The 21,332-nt window shown below is 39.8% G+C and overlaps 1 long non-coding RNA gene across 3 annotated transcripts in view; it reads right to left on the reverse strand.

Moving 5' to 3' along the window:
- Positions 1–18,284: 18,284 nt before the first annotated feature.
- The window catches only part of LOC129494511 (uncharacterized), a 58,129-nt gene continuing 55,081 nt past the window's right edge, over positions 18,285–21,332 (reverse strand). For all 3 annotated transcript variants that reach the window (XR_008661364.1, XR_008661363.1, XR_008661362.1), the window contains 2 exons: positions 20,754–20,903; positions 18,285–18,555 (listed from right to left, as the gene is read on the reverse strand). This is a non-coding gene — a long non-coding RNA (uncharacterized LOC129494511). The remainder of the gene's footprint in view (positions 18,556–20,753; positions 20,904–21,332) is intronic.

Below are 21,332 nucleotides of genomic sequence, written 5' to 3' on the forward strand. Positions count from 1 at the left end.
ATGCATGACACTCTGCTTAAAGTTCCAGTTAATATTTAAGTCCATTAAGCTCATTATGTAGTCTTTCTCCTCATGGTGTACTCAAAGAATGCGGCACAGCCAGGATCTCAAAGGCTTTCCCACGGGGAGCTAAGGGAGAAACTCGTGGTGACTATGGACCTTGCAGCCAGCTCCAGGAATTCTGACTGTCCCCAATTAGTTTGTAAAATGTTGGCCATTGTACATTCTGTTTCTTGAGAAAAGTTTTCATAGCCCCGTGCATTTCAACAAAGTTCAAATACCACTTCTTTGAAGATCATGTATCATCACGAACATTGGCTTGATAAGCCAGCACTTGAGGAGGTTCTAAGTGTTTCTCTGCTCCCTACTTGGTTAGTTGGGAGAAGAAGATGTTGTGTGTTTTACACAAAGAACATGTTTTGAGGCCTTCCATCCAAGCACTTCATCCAGGCATAATGGGAACATGGTAGAAATAAATAGCCTATCTCATCATCCACCACGAGTCAGGGAGAGGAGGAAAAGGAACAAGGTTTTTAAAAATGCCTTCAGGGGCACCTGGTGGCTCAGTCAGTTAAGCCTCTGCCTTCAGCCCAGGTCATGATCCTGGGGTCTTGGGATCGAGCCCAGTGTCAGGCTCTCTCCTTAGCAGGAAGCCTGCTTCTCCTTCTCCCTCTGCCCCTCTCCCCACTTGTGCTCTGTCTCTCCCAAATGAATAAATAAAATCTTTAAAAAAATGCCCTCAGACCTCCAGCTATTGACTGGGTCACTCAATCCCAGGAGCCCCTAATAATTTAGCTTGATTTGCCAGTGACACGGAGGACAAGGATTGTATGTCAGAAACCCCCTGGTGCAAATAGCAGCTCCATGTCATGAGTGGGAAGGTGACAGTGGTTATTCACTGCTTCTCTGTTTTCTATTTTCTGTGGCCACTGTTTCTTCTTGGGACTCAATCCCTTCCTCCCTCCTTATGAGACCTTTTCCTGGCCTGACTGCAAGGGCTATCTCTTAGTTATACAATGTGTTCTGATCCATATATTTCTGTGGAGGCTCGCCTGTGAATAGATCCTTTATCCCATTAGGAAGTTTCTGTGCCATCGGAGTTTAGGAAATCTGCTGAGCTCAGATCTCTGTATTTTGCCTCACACACTTCGGGCTCTGTGCAGGAGCAGTCCAGTGTTTTCTCTCCCTTCTTAAAGAGCTCCTCATCCCTCTCCTTCCTCATTATGTAATTTATAGAAAATGATGCTGGGCATGCCCTCCCTACTGCCTGTATCTCCCCCCGTGCACACACACACACTTGCACATGGACACACCAACAACCAGTACTTTGAACATCGAAATTTGTCCAGCAGGGGGCCATTTATCAACCAAATTCTGTCTGGTTTTTGCATGTTTTAAGTTAATGGCAAAGATCATATCTTGAAAGTGTCCTACACATTTGTCTTTCCATCCTACATGCTTCCACTCCAATGGCTTCACCATCTGGCTCAAATTTAGTCCAATGTGATTGGCCCCATCAGGAAATGCTCGGGGAGGAACAAATACTCAGTGGCTCTAAGCAGTATGTGGCATTAATCTTTGGCTGGATCTTGGAGCCACCTTAATGAAAAAACAAAACAAAACAAAACCCTTTCCTTCTCATTTTAATCTCTTTCTATTTCTTTCCTCTTTATGCCTGGTGTTGCTACCTGGAGATTGAGATTCAAAGAAAATCATTCCTGAGGGTTTATGATTTAAAAGTACTTGAGAAAGAAAGGCATAGCACTCTTGTTAACATTTTTATAGCACCTCCAAAGCTTCTGAAGAGCACTGTTGACTACAACAACCCAGGTACCCAGGCATCAGATCCCTCAAAGGAGGGGCTTTGTCCGCTAAAAAAGATGTCTTCACACAAGATCTTTTTCCTCCTCCCTTATCTCCTGGCTCAATTTCCTAAATAATTCTTCACCATGACCTTCTGCTATAGAAAACAGATGAGTTAACTGGGAGTGAATAGTAGTTTAGAACCAGGCTTTTCCCATCACATTAAAGGCAAGCATATTTTCTGGCCTCATGCCCGCCTATCATGTTTATTCCCTTTCTTTACATCAGGAGTGATACCAGAAGGCATTCACTTGGTCATTCACAGACTTTAGCCAAGGAGTGGGCACTGCTTTAGACACAAGATGCCTCTAAGAGCAAGTTGGACAAGGCCTATGATCTCACCTGCTCACATGCTGGGCGAGCTCTGCCTAACCCCATGGAGCTCTCTTCCAGAGGCTCCTGTGGCACATAGGTTGTCAGGTGGTCCTCAACAATCCCATCCTCTGGAACTCATGTCCTCAGCTTGAGGGTGGGTTGGACCTATTAACTCTAGCAGTAGAACATGGCAAAGGTAATGGAATGTCTCTTTGGGGATTATAGTAGAATATACAAGATTTCATCTTGCTGGTATACTGACTCTAGAAATCCCCTCACTGACTTTGAAGAGGTAAGGGCAAAGCCCACGTGGCAAGGAACTGAGGGCCGCTACCAGCCAACAACCAGCAAGCAGCCGTGGGCCTCCGGCCTGCAGCTATAAGGCACTGAATTCTGACAGCAGCTGAGTGAGCTAGGAGGTGCTGTCTTCCCCTCCAGATGAGAATGCAGGCTGCTCAACACTCTGACTCTAGCCTTGTGAGATCCTGAGAAGCCATTCCTAGGCTCCAGATTCACAGAAACCATGAGGTAATACGTGTGTTGTTTTAAGCTGCTAAGTTTGTGGTAACTTGCTAAGTAGCAAACTCATAGAGAGACCCCGAGGACAAGAGGAGCTACCTGGCCCAGCATGGTCCCACAGCCTCCTAGAGCTGGTTAGGCTGGCATCCTCTATTCATCTCACATACATCCCTTAGGATCCTTGGATTGCAGAGTTGTAACCCTTCCACATAACTTCCCTCAGCTGGGTAAATGTGTTTACAACCTCCCCCCACTCCTTGAACTCCTTAAAATCAGAAAAATGTTGGAGCAGAGTTGTTTGCAGCAACACCATAATGGAAACATTCCTGAAAAACTCTGTGAGTTGAGAGCACTATGTCACCAAAGTGATTTAAGACAGGTCCTCTCCCATTCCCACCCTCTCACTCCCAAGTATCTTTCCGGACTCCATATTCTCACCGTTGGAGGACTTGTCTCAAGGCAATCCATTTAATTACATTTAGTAACTTTCCATTCCTTCATTCATTAAGCTCAACAGATTTCATGTCCTCATCTGTAAAATAAGTGTCATAATATGAAAGGAAAAGAGTTAATTTATATAATAATTTCCTGGCACCTTGTAAATATTATATACACATACATTATGATGATGATGCTATTATTATGGATGTAGTTTGTAGTGCTATTTATTATTATAGCCAGGCGAATAGAGATGTGCAGAAGACAGGACCCTGCACCTATAACTGGTTCCTTAACTGTCTGGTAGTGAGCTAAGTTCTGGAAAGAGAGATGAACAGGACAGGAAGTTTTACAAAGTGAAGGCCTGAAATTAGCAATACAATTTCCAAAACCACATAACACATCCTGGAAAAATCACTTTGTAGGAGGGGTGGAGCCTACAGGTGGGAATTATAAAAAAAAATGCATCTGATAGCTTCCTATGTCCTCTTGGAATCTTAGAAGTCTGTCAGTGCTGAAAGAGAGGAGACAGATGAAGAAAATTTCATCTATATTATCATTTTCACAGAATCAGTGCTGCTAATGCAAAAAAAAAAAAAGAAAGAAAGAAAGAAAGAAAGAAAGAAGAAAGAAAGAAAGAAAGAAAGAAAGAAAGAAAGAAAGAAAGAAAGAAAGAAAATTACATCGAAAATACCAGACCTGTGGGATTATTACTCACAGCAAATTATATACATGGGGAACACAGGGTACAATAAGTACTTATTTATAACTTCAATAAAAGAATAAGTACCAGAAATGTTAGAGTTGCTTGGTTTTGCTTTAGGAAAGCTAGTGGGGAATCTAGGGGTAAACAGCCTTCAGGAGTGGGCAGGAGCCCAGTACTGGAACTACAGTCTGTCCCTGTTCTCTGGGAACATAGTTCCTTTTTGTGAATGGAATAGGAACATGATGAAGCAAAGGGGAAGTGAGCTGCCCTGCCCTGCATGGGACCATTGAGGTTCAAAAATGAATCTCTGGGTGGGGTGGGGGATTGGAAGGGTGGCTCAAGACGTGGCCTCCAAACAAGATTTTCAGACATTAATCTGTGTTTCCTTGGGCTTTCTTGGTCAAGGTATTATCCAGGATAAGAATAAAAATGTGACTATATCCTGATGAGATCATGTCATGTTGTAATTGGTTGCTGGAGAGTGTGTCTCAATCTGTGGTTGAACTTTGTATTCTCTCTTTTTACCTCTGTTCCTAGCATGGTGTCTACACATAGCAAAATAGTCTATATTTACAAATAATGAGTCACTGAATTAAGAGAACTAAACAGGAATGGTTAAATATTCAAAAGAGGGATAAAACAACTCATTACACAATAGTTCCCATTCCCATTTGTGGGCTCCCCCACTGAGGGTACATTTTGACCAGTTTAGATACAATGCTGATAGGGATAGAATTTCAATCTAGAAGTCAGAGACTTTGTTCAACTATTGTGTCTGTAGCAATAACCAGTTTCTTGAGACCTTTTCTAGATCTGTCCCTAACTACTCCATACAACTAGTGCTTTGTTTTTCTGGCACAGAAAGGATGAAAAAGAATTCTCCAATGCTTTTCTCCTAAACTGTGACTCTGCCACGCTTTATAAATGTCTGTGTATGGAGTAAAACCAGATATTTTGACTTCCTCTCCTGGTCAGTCACAAGATGCCTGAATTTTCACCATTGGGATTCTTTACAGCTTGAGGTTTTGTTATGAAAGTGTCTGTCACCACAGTTTAATGTGCCAGATGGACTGTGCTGAAGCCTGCCCAGATGGTGAAACATTATACCTGGGTGCATCTCTGAGGGTGTTTCTGGAAGAGATTAGCATTTGAATTGGTAGACTGAGCAAAGAGAGCCCTCACCAATGTGGGCAGACCTCATCCAAACTGTTGAGGTCCTGAATAGAACAAAATGGTGGAGGAAGGGTAAATTTGCTCATTTTGCTTGAGTTGAGATGTTCATCTTCTTCTGCCCCCAGGCATTAGTGTTCTTGGTTCCCCCAGAGTGCAGGCCTTCAGACTCTGTCTGGGATTTATGTCATCAGCCCCTTAAATCTCAGGCCTTTGGGTTTGGACTGAATGACACCACTGGCAATTCTGGTTCTCCAGTTTGCAGATGGCACATCATGCATATTGTACATCTCCATAGTGCATGAGCTAATCTCCATAACAAATTTTCTCTTGTGTATCTATATCTATCTAACTCCCATTGGTTCTGTTTCTCTGGAGAACCCTAACTAATACATACTTCTTCATAGACCAGCTAGTGAACACATAGCTTTGCTATTTGAATTTGCTTTGCTGTTTATTTCTTGGAGTGAGAGAAACATGAAAATTGGGGTGTCACAATGAGGTAGGGTTTGTAATGATTAAAAAGAGGGACTTGTGATAGAATCTAAGCCCCTCCAAGATTTACTATCTTGAATAGGGTAAACTTTCTAAGTCTCTTCTTACTCTAAAATGACAATACAACTACTTAATTGATATCCTATAATTCAGTGAGATGATTTGTGTGAAAATGGCATAGAAGTAAAGCAATCAGTAATTATTAACTATTCCTGTTGTGTTTTGATTGGGATGCAGGAAAAGGAAAGAGGAGGAGGGGTCAGGAACTCAGGTGCCATCAGACATTATATGGAAGAGGGAAGGAGTGTAGGAGGGATTGTTTTTAAAATGGTGATATGATGGTGGAGAACTACATATTTCTCTAAACAAATCATCTCACAAAAAGGCCAATTCTAAGTGTTTACATCTTGTGCTAATGCATTCTGTAAGAACATCATACCTGTTCCTCATCAAACCCCTGGGATTCAGATGCTTTTGATATATTTTTTTCCAGTAAAGTGTGATAGGCAGAATAATGGCCCACAAAAGTTATACATGTCCTAATTTCTGGAATTTGTAAGTGTATTACCTTACATTGGAGAAGGGACTTTGCAGATAATGAAGACGATGAGCCTTGATACAGGGAAATTATTCTGATTTATCTGAGTAACACCCATCTATCCATACAAGTCTTTAAAAGCAGAAGAGGAAGGCAGAAGAGTCAGTCAGAGAGATGCGCAGAATAAGAAAGAGGAGAGATTCATTGCCTGAGAGGCGCTCAACTTTCTATTGCTGGCTTGAAGATGGAAGAAGGAGGCCATGAGCCAAGGAGTACAGCCTGCCTCTACAACCTAGGTGAGGCCTCAGCTGACAGCCAGTGAATAAGTGGGGATGTGAGTCCTACAACCAAAAGGAACTACATTCTGCCAACAACCTGTATGATCAAGGAAATGAACTGTCCCCTAGAGCCTCCAGAAAGAAATGAGAGCTTGTTGACACCTTGATTTCAGGCCCAGTGGTACCTATGCTGGACTTCTGACATGGAAAAATGTAAGATAATAAATTTTGTTGTTTAAGTCACTAATTTGTTTTGGTAGCAATATAAAACTGACACACAAAATTAAAGACAGAAGCTTCATTTAATTCCATTAATTCATTTATTTGCATATTTACACATTTTCAAGCCCTCATTGAGCAGCTATAGCAAACAAGGCATTGAGCCAGTTGCTGGTAATAAAAGCATGAGTAATACCCAGTCCCGACTCTCACCATATTTAGAAAGTCAGTGGAAGAACCAGAAAAAGGTTTCAGACTTCCTAAACAACTTGTTCTGCCTTAATTCTCTGAACTACTCAACCTCTCCTCTTGCCTACAATTTCAAAACAATTAGTCACAGTGAGGGTGTGTTATGTTTTGCAAACTCATTGGCATGAATGTAGTATAGGCAAGTTCAAGAAAAACTAATGGATTTTTCCCCCTTGGTCTATGTCCAGTGAGATCATGGCCTTGGTGTCCTTAGTTGCAGGGCTCTGACCCCTTGATAAACACCCACATCACAAGGCTGCTACCCAGTAGCACAGTGACATCTTCCCTACTCAGAAGAGTTTCCTACAGAGGATTGCTTAGCCCAGGGCTTTCCAAAGCACTGGTGTACCTAAAAATCATCTGGAAGGCTTATTAAAACACAGATTCCTGGGCCCTAATGCCAGATAGTCCCATTTAGTTGATTTGGGCTGGGGCCTGAGAATCTGAGTTTCTAATAATTGCCCAAATGATGCTGCCTGTCCACTGGGCACACTCTGATCTTCGGTGGATTACTCCTTATTTATGGAGAAATATGGCGGCTGGTGCCAGGAGGGTCAGAAGCAAAAAACCTCAAAAACATGTAGCATATCTGCCAATTGGCACCATACTTTTGAATACTTGCACCCTGACTATCCTCCACCCTGTTCCCCTCTGTTTTTGTTCCCATACAGGATTTCCCTGTCCTCCTGTAGAAATCTGGGATGCCCTGCAACTTGCCAAAAATTCAGACCACTGAGAAGGAAGGGAGAGGAAGGGACGATGAGTGGTGTTTCCCTAACCCGTAGGTCCAGACAAAGGGGCATGGTGCCCTTGCCATCATAACTAGCATCCTCACTGATAAGGTGAAAACAAAACAAAACAATGTTGAAATCTCTGATTGGGCAATTTGGCATAAAAACAGAGCATGTGTCCCACTGAGGGGTAAGCAAATACACAATGTGCTCTGTGGACACTGAGGGCATCACATGATACTGCTGCCTCTTCCATCCCCATCCTCTACCATCCCCTCACCAGATGCTGCTGTCCTTTTTTCCCCTCCCTGCCATCCTTCCATGAACTTTTTAAAGCCAAAGTATACAACAGGATGAACTGACACGCCACTGCTAATGACTTACTGCGGAGTCCTCTGGCATTGGCTTCTACAGATCTTTGGTGTGAGCTGTGAAATTGCCATAAATGTCAACATGGTGATTCCAGGCAATAATCTTGAGCTCCTAAATTGAGTACTTGTATCCATCACTTCACTCTGATTGGCTTATAAGTGCTGTAAATTATAACTGTTATAAATCAAAACTCTGTCAAATACTGCTTGCTTGATTAAAAAGAAAAATATCATCCTTGTTGTCAAAATTGGTTTTTGCTTAAGTCCTCTTTCTAAACAAAAGAGCTTTCTAGAGCTTTAGGAAGATGGTGTATCTCCAGATGACTGTGGTAAAATTATTTCCTTTGTGCCAAGTCTCTGCAAGATGATAAAGACTTGTTTGGCATGTGAACTTTTCCATATTTATAAATATCTTTTCTTTAAATGAGAGTAAAAGACAATTATTGCTTTTATTTGCTAAATTATTTTATTTTGCTCTAAAGTTCTAAAATAAAGAGGTACTTTTCCCCTTTCAGGTCTATGGCCTCCATGAATCCATAGCCATCCTTGGGCCATAGGTTGAGAAAATCTGCCTGAAACACCACTGATTTTTTTAAGTTAATTAATTAATTAATTTAGTAATCTCTACACTCAATGTGGGGCTCAAACTCACAACCCCAAGATCAAGGTCACATGCTCTTCCAGCTGAGCCAGCCAGGTGTAAAGCACCCGACTTTCATGTCTCCTTTCCCTCTAAGCTTCTTTCCAACAACTCTAAATTTTAATGAATTCAAGAAGAGGATTTCGTGAATCAGCCAGCCTGTAACAAATGGAGGCCACTGTCTTCTTGTGGGGAGCATTTCAAAGCTTCCAAGAGACTTCCACAAAGTATAAGGGTCAAAGTCACTGACCCTCATGAAGTTTTAATTATTCAGGCAACAAACTGATCCAATGTCTTTAAAACTTTTCTAAACAACATTGAAATATATATACTAAATGTGAAAAAAAGAAATTCATTCTCTCTGCCCACAAGTTCCACTCTTGTGCCCAGAGGGGAATCTCTGTTGACAATTAATTTATGTGATACATACTTTATAATTCTCTGATCTTCATATGCCAGTGGGAACATGGATGTATTATGATACTTAGCAATAACTGGGGAAAAAAGAAAGTACTCAATTAGTTTCAGCAAGTTTAGTATTTGATGGTTCAGGCCATCCAAGAGAGATTAGCTATATTTTCTATATTTCTACATTTTCTCTCACTTGCAAAAACTCCCAGGGAGGTTTTCTTAAACCTACCTTGGGTCAGATGCAACTCTTGGTCCAGTCAGCTGCCTGGGTATAGTGTTGGATCAAGTTAATTCACGGATACTTGTGCTACAACTATGTAAATATGTACATATGTGGGTTGAGCAATTTTGTTCTTCAGGAAGAACCAAGCAGATACCTCCGCCAACCAACATTTAGAAGGCTGGTAGTGCTTTGTCCTTAGCCTAAAACAGAATGGAGAGCTCTACGGGAAATGAAAGAATTTTCTTTTTTTTTTTAATTGTATTTATTTATTCATGAGAGACACATACACACACACACACACACACACACAGAGAGAGAGAGAGAGAGAGAGAGAGAGAGAGAGAACGGCAGAGGCACAGGCAGAGGAAGAGGCAGGTTCCATGCAGGGAGACTGATGTGGGACTTGATCCCGGGACTCCAGGATCAGGCCCTGGGCTGAAGGCCGCGCTAAACTGCTGAGCCACCGGGTTGCCCAGAATTTTCTTTTTGTGATGAACAAGGACTCGTTCTTTTTTAAAATATTTTTTTCTGAATAAAAAGCAATGCACAAGAAACAGAATTGAGGAAAATTTTCAAGTGCAATAAGCGGTAAAATATCTCCCATCTCTTCAAGATAAGCTCTGCCAACTATATGGGCTATATTTTCTTCCTTTTTTTAAGATTTTATTTTATTTATTCATTAGAGGCACACAGAGAGAGAGACAAGCAGGGGGCAAAACAGGCTCCATGCAGGGAGCCCGATGTGGGACTTGATCCTGGGTCTCCAGGATCAGGCCCGGGCGGAAGGCAGCACTAAACCGCCGGGCCACCGGGGCTGCCCTATTTTTTCTTCTTGTCTTTATTCTTTGACTATTTGGGTTTAAATGTTTAAGCTAAAGATAGTTATCCTTGACTACCTGTTAGAATCACCTGGGGAACTTCTAAAACCACTCATGCCTAGCTCCCATCACAGAGATTCTGGCACAATTGATTTGGGATGTGCCCTCATTGCAGTTTTGTGAAACCTCTTCAGGTGGTTTTTTACATCCAACCAAAGTTGAGAGCCACTGACAGGCTATCCTGCTACTCTTTTTACTTACACAAGTAGTGCATAAGTACATTCTTGTTACTTGCTTTTTCAAACATAGTTCTTGATGTTTAAAACAATTTTCAAAGTACATGGAATAGGGGTTCTTTTTTTTTTAAGATTTATTTATTTATGATAGAGAGAGAGATTGGTAGAGACACGGGAGCCCAACACGGGACTCAATCCCGGGACTCCAGGATCGCGTCCTGGGCCAAAGGCAGGCGCCAAACCGCTGAGCCACTCAGGGATTCCCCTGGAATAGGGATTCTTAAACTCTGACATGCAGCAGATTAGATTAATATACCTGGGAGTATATTCAACATGCGATTTCAATGCTTGATCAGATTCATTAAGTATGAGGTGGGATCCAGGAAGGGTTTGGGTTTTTTTTTTCTTGTTGTTGTTCTATTTTGTTTTGTTTTACAAGCTTTTCCTTTTCTCTTTTATGAAAGTCTTTAATTTGAAATAAGTTTTGTTTGTTTGTTTGTTTAAGTCATCACTATACCCAGTGTAGAACTCGAACTCACAATCCCAAGATCAGAGTTGCATGCTCTTCCACCTTAGCCAGTCAGGCGCTCCCTGAAATAAGTCTATATTTCCATAAGAGTTGCAGAGAATTCCCATACTATATCCTTCATCTGGCTTCAAACATCTTACATAATCATGGTACACTTAATCAAAACTAAGAAATGAACATTAGTGCAATTAATTAAATTCTAGACCGTATTTGGATTTTACCTTTGTTACACTAATTCACTTTTCTGTTCCAAGACCCAGCCTAGGCTAGCATGTTACATTGAGTGGCCGTGTCTCCTCCATCTCCTTCAATTTGGAATAGTACTTTGGTCTTTTGTTATCACTCACGACTTGACTCATTTGAAGAGTATTAACTAGTTATCCCCCGGGATCCCTGGGTGGCTCAGCGGTTTAGCGTCTGCCTTTGGTCCAGGGCGTGATCCTGGAGTCCCACGTTGGGCTCCCGCATGGGCCTGCTTCTCCCTCCTCCTGTGTCTCTGCCTCTCTCTCTCTCTCTCTCTATCATAAATAAATAAATCTTAAAAAAAAAAAACAAACTAGTTATCCCCCAACTAGTTTTGCTATGGAATTTAAAAAGAAATTTTCTTTTACCTTTAGTTTCAAATTTTAGTACCCTCCTTTGAGGTGACCACTGAGAACTCTTCTCTAACCTTCCAGAGTTTTTCTTATTAAAAAAAAAAATACATAAAAAATAAAAAATAAAAAATAAAAAAATACATACCAACATGTACACTTATGTAACAATATAAATATTGTTGGGCACCTTGCTTTTAGTCATGTAACAATTTGATTTAGTGATTTTTTATGATAAGATGTAGAATATCTAATTTAGCATTTATACACCTTGGGAAGCATAAAGTATGTTCTCAATAGAGAGAACATACTTCCGTAATTGACGTTCAAGGCAACAGAACCAAACTGCTAGGGGATGATAATGCAAAGAAAACATTTTTCTGATTTTGTTTCAAAATCAAGATGTGGAAATGAATAGATGGGAGGCACATAGTAAATGGACATACTAATTGTCTTCTAAACTTAACTGTTTGAACGTATTTTTAATGCAAATAACAGCAGAAACAAGGCTAGAAACGAAGTCTTGTTGCACTGGGTACTGAGAGGAACTGAGAGATAGAAATCCTTTGTTAGTCTTTGAAACTGTTTCTGGACAAGTTATTCAAATTCCTGTTGCTCCCTTTCTTTCATGCAGTTAGTCGAATTAACTGCACAACACTCTTGAAAGAAAAGGTTTCTAAATTTTATTTATACGAAGTCTTTGAATACACATGGATATGAACTTGCAAAAGCTTCATCCACTGAGAACAGAGGAAATCGCATGTTGGTGTGTGCTGGTATGGAAGCAGAAATAGATGTGGTCTCCAAAAGAAGACAAAACTACATTGTGGTCATAAATGGTTATGATTCTAAAACAAATGAATTTTTTTGCAATTCTGTCTTGCTGACTTTGGAAAGCTTGTTTCCCTGGAGCATTTGATATTTGAAGACAGGTGTGATACATAAAATAAGGTCCGTTCCTAGTGGGTGAATGGAACAGCCTTACCCATCGCCAGAGAAGTTGTCTGATCAGATATTAAGCTGAACAACTAAGGCAAAGAGAGCTCCACTGTGCTAACTCATGGCATTCCGAGTTCTCATTCTGACCTTGAAAATATATATATACATATAATTCATTTAAAGAACAAAAAGCTTTATTTTAAAAAAGGGGGTGGGTGGGTTCTTGGGATGCCTGAGTAGTTCAATCTTTTAAGCATCTGCCTTCAGCTGAGGTCATATTCCCAGCGGCCTGGGATGGAGCCCCACATCCATCTCTGTGCTCAGCACAGAGTCTGCTTGTCTCTCTCCCCTGCCCCTCCCCCAACTTGTGCTTGCTCTCCCTCTCTCTCAAATAAATAAATAAAATCATTAAAAAATAAAATTACAATTTTTTATTTTTATTTGTTTTTTAAAAAACAGATTTTATTTATTTATTCATGAGACATAGAGAGAGAGGCAGAGACAGAAGTAGGCTCCCTGCAAGGAGCCCAATGCGGGACTGGATTCCAGGACCTCAGGATCACAATCTGAGCTGAAGGCAGATGCTCAACCACTAAGCTACGCAGGTGCCCAAAATTAAAACAATTTTTTAAAAGATTCTATTTATTTATTCATAGAGACAGAGAGAGAGAGAGAGAGAGAGAGAGAGAGGCAGAGACATAGGCAGAGGGAGAAGCTGGTTCCATGCAGGGAGCCCGACATGGGACTGGATCCCGGGTCTCCAGGATCACACCCCAGGCTGCAGGCGGCGCTAAACCACTGCACCACCAGGGCTGCCCAAAATTTTTTTAAAAAGGGTCTTGGTCTGGGCTCAATCACATTGGTTCCTTATTATACAACATGGTGGTCCTATGGGATCAAGTTAATAGATTTGATTTTTAAATGGCTTTAGTCAGCTTTCTCTCTTTTTTTTCCCAGTTAACACAGAGTGTATTATTCGTTTCAGAGGTGGAGTTCGGTGATTCATCAGTTGTATATAACACCCAGTGCTCATTACATCACATGCCCTCCTTAATGTCCATCATGCAGTTACCCCATCTCTCCACCTGCCTCCCCTCCAGCAACCCTGTTTGTTTCCTGTGATCTACTCAGTTTTCTCTATGGAAATATTACATTCATAATATTTTACCTGCATGTACATTAACCTACAGAGGTCAAGTGTCTTTGATTTGAGAGTGTTTTTTTTCTCCGATAATATGAGATTGACAAGAGGATGGCTCTCACTATCATAGAGAGCTAATTACAAATATAGCTCTGCACCATCCACATAGTCACATATAACACATATTCTTAATCATTTGTAGTAGTATTCATTTTATTAATTCCTAGAACAAATTTTTGGCATGTCCTAGAAGCCTCCTGGGAAACCCCCCAAATAGACAAAATAACATCTTTATTCAAGACCCAAAGTGATGAGCCCAGACCAAGACCTATTTTTTTAAATAAAACATTGTATTCCTTAAATAATAATATAGATCTGTTCCAAGGTCAGAATATGAGAACTCGGAATGCCATGAGTTAGCACAGTGGAGTTGTCTCTGCCCCAAAAGACAAAAACAAAAAACAAAAAAACAAAACAAAACAAAACAAAAAAACCCTTAGACAAAATAATACCTTAACATTTTCTTTATGTAATATTTAGAGTCAAAATTTGGGAAAATCAACATCAAAAATAATCATCAAAAAACATTATGTAGCATTAGCATGTAAGTTATAGCTGTCCAAAGATGAAAAAATTATTAAAGTTTTAGCCATACAAATCATCAGAAAGAACAATTAAATCACATCAGTACGTAAAAATTGACAGACTTTTAACTTTTTTTTTTTAGAAATAAGAGTTTGTAGTCAAAAAGTGAATCAAGAAAAAAAAAGTGAATCAAGAAGTCAGCACAAAACCATAAAGATTTAGGAGCCTCTCTGGAAGTTCTCTCACTATAAGAAAGATCCGTCCTCCATAAAAGCCACAAAATAAGACATATAGTTTTTTTTTTTTAAGGACAGACTTAATATTCAAGGACCATTTCCCCCTCAATTATTTTTTTCTCTTTATTATTCATAAAGTTCTCATTTCTCACATTTCTAGTATAATGCTCCACATTTAAACATACACAAATACATATAAACAAGATGAAGGTTTTAAACCTTAATTTTGCTGTTCAGATATATTAACTGTGCCACTGATTTATTTAAGACTGTGAATGTATGACACCATGTTTGTCATTTTTTAAATTTAAATTTTAGTTATCATATAGTGCAATATTGGTCTATATTATATATTATAGTCTATATTATATATATTAGAGTAGAAGTCAGCGATTCATCACTTACATAGAACACGTAGTGCTCATCACAAGTGCCTTCTTAATACCCATCCCCCCATCTACCCCATTACCCCCACCTCCCACCATTAACTCTCAATTTGTTTTCTGTCATCAAGAGTCTCTTATGGTGGCACCTGAGTGGCTCAGTGGTTGAGCGTATGCCTTTGGCTCGAGTCCTGGGATTGAGTTCCGCAACAGGCTCCCTGCTCAGAGGGAGCCTGCTTCTCCTCTGCCTATGTCTCTGCCTCTCTCTCTCTGTCTCTCATGAATAAATAAAATATTTTAAAAAGAAAAATAAAAGAGTCTTTTATGGCTTGTTTCCTTCTCTCCTTTCTTCTTGTCCTCCTTTCCATATGTTCATCTATTTTGTTTTTTAAATTCTGCATATGAATGAAATCATATGGTATTTGTCTCTCTTACTGACTTATCTCACTGAGCATTATACTCCCTAGCTCCATCCATATCATTGCAAATGGCAAGATTTCTTTTTTTTAGGGCTGAGTGTATATTCTGTTGTGTATCTACACCACATCTTCTTTAACCATTCATTAGTCAATGGATATTTGGGCTATTGTTGATAGTGCTGCTATAAACACTGGAGTGCATGTAGCCCTTCGAATCTCTCTTTTTGTATCTTTGGTTTGTCATCTTAATCACACCTTTACCAAGACCAAATATGTATTAATTATTTTTATAGCTTTTGTAATTTCTGGCTTTATAAATTTTAATCTCTTCAGAAGTGTCCAAAGATTTCAGATAACTGAACTATATCCATCAGTTAATTTAATAATAGTCCAAGCCTAAGGATCTTGGAAATAATATTTAAGTTGGAACAATGTAGAGTAATACAATTGCTATTGGTATTAACATTTAGACAGATATTTAAAAGTTTTCAGTAAGTGAAATATTAAGTCAAAATAATTTGCACTATTGACTGATGATACAATCGTTTTATGTATTTATTTGAGAGAGAGTGAGAGCGCGGGAGGGAGTGGGGGGGTGGCAATTCTGAACAAAGCTGCTATATACAACCATGTGCAAGTATCTGTATGGACATGTTTTTGACTCCTTGGGGTAAATACCAAGGAACATGATTGCTGTATCATAGGAAAAGAGTACATTTAGTTTTGTAAGAAATGACTTGTCTTCCAAAGACAGTAAATAAATGAAAGTATTCTTATTTCATTTTGCACTCCTACCAGCAAACAAATGACAGTTCCTATTTCTCCACATTCTCAACAGTGTTTGGTCTTGTCAGTGTCTTCAATTTTACTCTACTTCGATTTTACGTTACTAGTTATGTAATGAAAAGATTACATAATGCTTTCAAGGTTAATCCATGTTGTAGGATGTATCAGTATATTGTTCATTTTTATTCCTGAATAATTCATTTAGAGCCAGAGAGAGAGGTCGAGCAAGGGGAGGGGCAGAGGGAGAGAGAGATGCCTTGGGTGGGTATGCAATATTTTGTTTAGTCACATATCAACTGATAGACATTTGGGTTGCTTCCGTTCTTTTTTACTATTATAAATAATGTTGCAGTGAACATTCATGTACACTTTTTTAAAAAAGATTTTATTTATTTATTTATTTATTTATTTATTTATTTATTTATTCATGAGAGACACAGAAAGAGAAGCAGAGACATAGGCAGAGTTCAGAGAAGCAGGCTCCCTGCAGTGACCCTGATGCAAGACTCAGTCCCAGGACCCCAGGATCACAACCTGAGCCAAAGGCTCAACCACTGAGCCACCCATATGTCTCTCATATACAAGTTTTTGTGTGGACACAGCTTTTTACTTCTCTTGGGCATATCCCTAGGAGTAGAATTTCTGTGTCATAACATAACTCTATGTTTAACTATTTGTGGAAGTGCCAAGTTGTTTCCAAAGTGGCTGCACCATTTTACATTCAATGTAGTCAAAGAAATAGACAATCGAGTAAGTCAGTAATCAATGTAGTGGAGAAAAAACATAAAGAAGCATGGAAAGCTAGATTAGGATCGGATGTAGTTGAAATGAGGAGGCCATTTCACATCTTAGTAAAAAAAATGAGACTGAGAGTTCTATCATCATGAAGGCACCTATATTCACAGAGGTTAGACATCATGCCCAAGATTACATGGCAGGTAAATGGTAGCTGGAATTTCTATTCAGATTGACTCTAACTTCAAGGCTCAAGCCTTTTCACCACACCACATTCTCATAAGTGCTCATTTTTCTAGAGTAAGAACTTATTCCTTAAAATGTTAGCATAATACATTTGGGGCAAAACTGACAGTTAATGCATGGAGCTCAGTTTCTTAAGAAAGAGTCTCAGCAGGAAATATGAACACACTCAAAAAGAGTATGTTCTCTGACCTAATTTATGCCTGAATAAAGGCATAAAATTTATGCCTGAAGATCATAAATACTATGTGACCTAGAAAAATTTCTTTCCTACTTTCTCCAAGAGCCTCTTCTGAGGTACAATTTGCATATAACTATTGAGGAGTTCCTACACTGTTAGATTTCCAGTTAAAAAATAAAAACCTCCTCACTTTAATAACACATCAACATGTGGCCAGATTTAATATTTGGAATCCTGCCCTGGCTTCTGGCCCACAGAGTTGAGAGGGCTGACAGATCTGAATTTTGCAGGGCAGGAGGCTAGCAGGCTGGAGACCCAGGGAAGAGTTGATATTGCAGTCTTGAGTTGAGAGGCAGTGTGGAAGCAGAATTCTTTCTTAGTTCTTTTTTTTTTTTTCTTAAGGCCTTCAACTGATTGGATAAGGCCCACTTTCATCATGGAATGGAGGGTAATCTGCTTTATTCACAGTCTACTGATGTAAATGCTAATCACATTCAAAAATGCCCTTCCAGGGAAGGGAGAAGAAATGGGTAAGAAATATCAGAAAGGGAGACAGAACATGAAGACTCCTAACTTTGGGAAATGAACTAGGGGTGGTGGAAGGGGAGGAGGGCGGGGGGTGGGGGTGAATGGGTGACGGGCACTGAGGGGGGCACTTGACGGGATGAGCACTGGGTGTTATTCTGTATGTTGACAAATTGAACACCAATAAAAAATAAATTATAAAAAAAAATGCCCTTCCAGCAACATTTAGATGGACATTTGACTTAACGCCTGGGCACCATAGCTGAGCCATGCGGACACATAAAGTTAACCATCACATTCCTTTACCCCAGGAGACCATCCTGAGTCCACCTGGGGTATACCCACTGCAGTTTGGAAATTTTTCTGGGTTGGCTGAGCAGGGCTTTCACAATTCAGAAATCCATGGGTATTCTCACTAACCTAAGACCAGCAAGTGGGGGAAACAATTATTTTCTGAGCACCTATTCAATGCCCTAAGACTATAGTTGTGAATGAAACAGATGATGTCTTACAGAACTTACTTTGCAGCAGGCAAAATTAAAAAAAAAAAATTACCTACACAACACAAAGTCGTCTATGTGCCATGGGAAAGGAAGAAATGAATCAGAAAAGAGGGTGGCATTTGAGCTAGGTCTTAAAGAACAGATACGCTTTCAACAAATGAAAATGAGGAAGAGGTTGTGGGAAGTACAAACTGCATACTTAATAAATGCTGTTGAATTACTCTTTAGGAAACAATAGCAACAAAAAGTCTCCTCTGTTTTTGCAATTAATTTTAAGATTTTATTTATTTATTTGACAGAGAGAGTCTGTGCAAAAGCATAGAGGGAAAAGGGAGAAGCAGATCCCTGCTCAGCAGGGAGCCTGACATAGGGCTTGATCCCAGGACCCCGGGATCATGACCTGAGTCGAAGGCAATCACTTAACCACCTGAGCCATCCAGGCGCCCCATGTTTCTGCAATGAGTTCTTCAGAATCACCATACATGATCATTCCCACCTTTTATTCTGAGCCAACGTAGGAATCACAACTGGTACACCCTAGATTAAAAGTATGAAATTATTCCATATTCTGGAAATTGTGGTCGCATGAATATGAGTACTTTTTCCGTATCTAGAATTTTCCAAATGAGCTGGTATCTCAAACAGTTAACAAGCAGATGTTTTAAAGCTCTTGTCTCCCCCTTCTTCAAGATATGCTGTGTCCACACAACCTGTCCACCCACCCGATCCCCAAATCCTTTCAACAAATAAATGCTCTTCTGCTTCCACACAAAAATCCTATCACTGCCCTGAGCAACTTTTTCTCTATCAGTTTCTCAGAATAGCTGGTTACTAAATAACTCTTGACTTCTTTTTTTTTTAAGTTTTTATTTTTAAATTTTTATTTAAATTCAATAATTAACATATCATGTATTATTGGTTTCAGAGGTAGAGGTCAATGATTCATCAGTGTTAGATAACACCCAGTGCTCATCACATCATGTGCCCTCCTTAATGCCCGTCACTCAGTCACCCCATCCCCTCACCCTCTTCCCCTCCAGCAACCTTCAGTTTGTTTCCTATGATTATGAATCTCTTATGGTTTGTCTCCCTCTCTGATTTCATCTGGCTTTATTTTTTCCTCTCTCCCCCCATGATTACTTCTTATGGGTTTGGGTTGGGAATTATCTAAGAAAAAAAAAAAAAAGAAAATCCAACAGAGGCAAAATCAGGCCGATAGCCAGAAGCAGGCAGACAGGACAAGTTAAGTACTGAGGACTTGAGTATTACAAGTAGTTGTACATTAAGCGATTGTAACCCAGACAGACGGTATGCAGCCAAGCATCTGGTTTGAGTTCCATAGCAGTTTGCCTTTAGTCAGAAATAGATGTGATGTTTGCCCAATAACTTTCCCCGAGAGATGAATGTGGCATGCTTCACATGGAAGGAGGAAATACCAAGCCATCTCAACACAATGTATTTTCATCATATAAGACTATTTAAGCACTGTGTCTAGTATTTTTGAGCTTAATATCCAAACAACATGAAAAATGAGAGCCTTTTTACATTTTTCCTAGGACATCAGCAACTCTTGCCTCAAATCATCTTTAAAATGATTTATGCAAGTGACAGACGTTTGCCATCGTCCACATTACCTCACTGAAACCAGATATTATCAGTCAAGGTCAGATCAGCCTGTCCTGGATGCTGCAATGGTCAGCTCACCAAATGACAAAATGTTAGATGAAAAAGGGACAATACTGAGATGGGTGCCAGAGAGTCCAGCTCTTAGTTCCAGGGTGCTTGGCATTTTTGCCTCTGCTATGCTGGCTTATCCCTCTCACCTCCATGCTCTTCTGTAACTAAACACCCTGTAAGCCCATTAAAACAGCTTTGAAATATCTGACCTGTTTGCTAGCACCTTCTTTTGTGGACACCTTGCTTTTTTCTTATGAGTCCACCTTGTCCTGCAGATTTTCTCCCTTGGTGGAAGTTTTCAGAAGTCATTAATAAACCCCAAGAGCAAGAACGTCCAGTGTTTGGACCATTTCCTGAAGCTAAAGATTTTAGGACCTCTGTGTTTGGTCACCATTGTATCTAACTGCCAGGTGGGCTTCCTGACACATCAGAAACACTTAGTAACATTTGTTGAGTCAATAAATATATCATAAACGATGTGTGTGTATTTAATCTAGGCTGCTGAGGATGGCAGCTTTTACAAAGTAAGGATTTCCCTCCCAACACACGTATTCTTTACTCCACTTCTCTAAGAGGGTAATGATTTTGATTAAAACCTTTTTACCCCTTTTGGAAAGATAAATAGTAAACATAAAGACTATTATGTTTCTCTATTTCCTAAAATAGCAGAGCAGCTCAGAGAACAAAATTTTTTCTTTCTAGGTTTCTTCTTTCCACTTAGAGATACATGTATCCCAGGCAGTAAGAGAAAATGGTTCCTTTTTTGGCCATCCTAGAGTTGCTTTCTCTTGTGGCTGTGTAGAAAAAAAGAAGCATAGGCATCAATATTTTCTGCACTAGACCCTAGACTCTGCTTCCTCCCATGGAGAGCTGACTGACTACATGTTAAAGCTGGCAAAGCACTGAAAAAGCTTTGTGTCTAATTTTGTGGTTTTACTGGGGAAGAGGCAGTTGTTCTGATAGACAAGGAATTCCCCAGTTAGCCATGACAGCCCAGTTAATGGAAATTGAGTCCCTTGTCCCAACACAGGTGATGCAAGGCTCTTTCTTCCCATTACCTGTCTCTGCAGTCCTCTTTCGAATGCTCTCCAATTTCTGTTCCAACCTAAGACTGCAAACGCTGGTGGAATCAGTGTTCTAAACTTTCAGATCTCAGGAGGTATGGAGTGTTGTTGTTATTTCTTCTGGATTAGAAGAGAGTGGAAAAGCTGAATGATTGGAGAAACAATAACGTAATTCTGTATATTCAGTCACGGCAAGAATTTAAGTCAGAAAAGTAAGTTGCAGAAAAGTATATAGCAGTCAAGCTCATTTTGTGCATGTGGAGCTTAAAAAAGAATCTGAATTAAGGTTGTGAAAAATGGTTACCCTGGGAAGCATGAACGAGATCAGATAGAAGGGCATGAGGAGAACTTGCCTATTTTTGCTAGATATTATTCTGTTGTATTACTTTCACAGTGAAAAAGTAATCATGTATTTCATGAGTAGCATGCTAAGTGTCACTTGAACTTGACAAAGGACTAGTATCTAGAATGCACAAAGAACTCTCAGAACTCAACGGTACAAGCAATAACCATTCCAATTAGAAAATGCACAAAAGATGTGACAGACATTTCACTGCCATTCACATGACAAGT

This window comes from Nyctereutes procyonoides, unplaced genomic scaffold, assembly GCF_905146905.1.
Source record: "Nyctereutes procyonoides isolate TBG_1078 unplaced genomic scaffold, NYPRO_anot_genome, whole genome shotgun sequence".
Classification (NCBI taxonomy): Eukaryota; Metazoa; Chordata; class Mammalia; order Carnivora; family Canidae; genus Nyctereutes; species Nyctereutes procyonoides.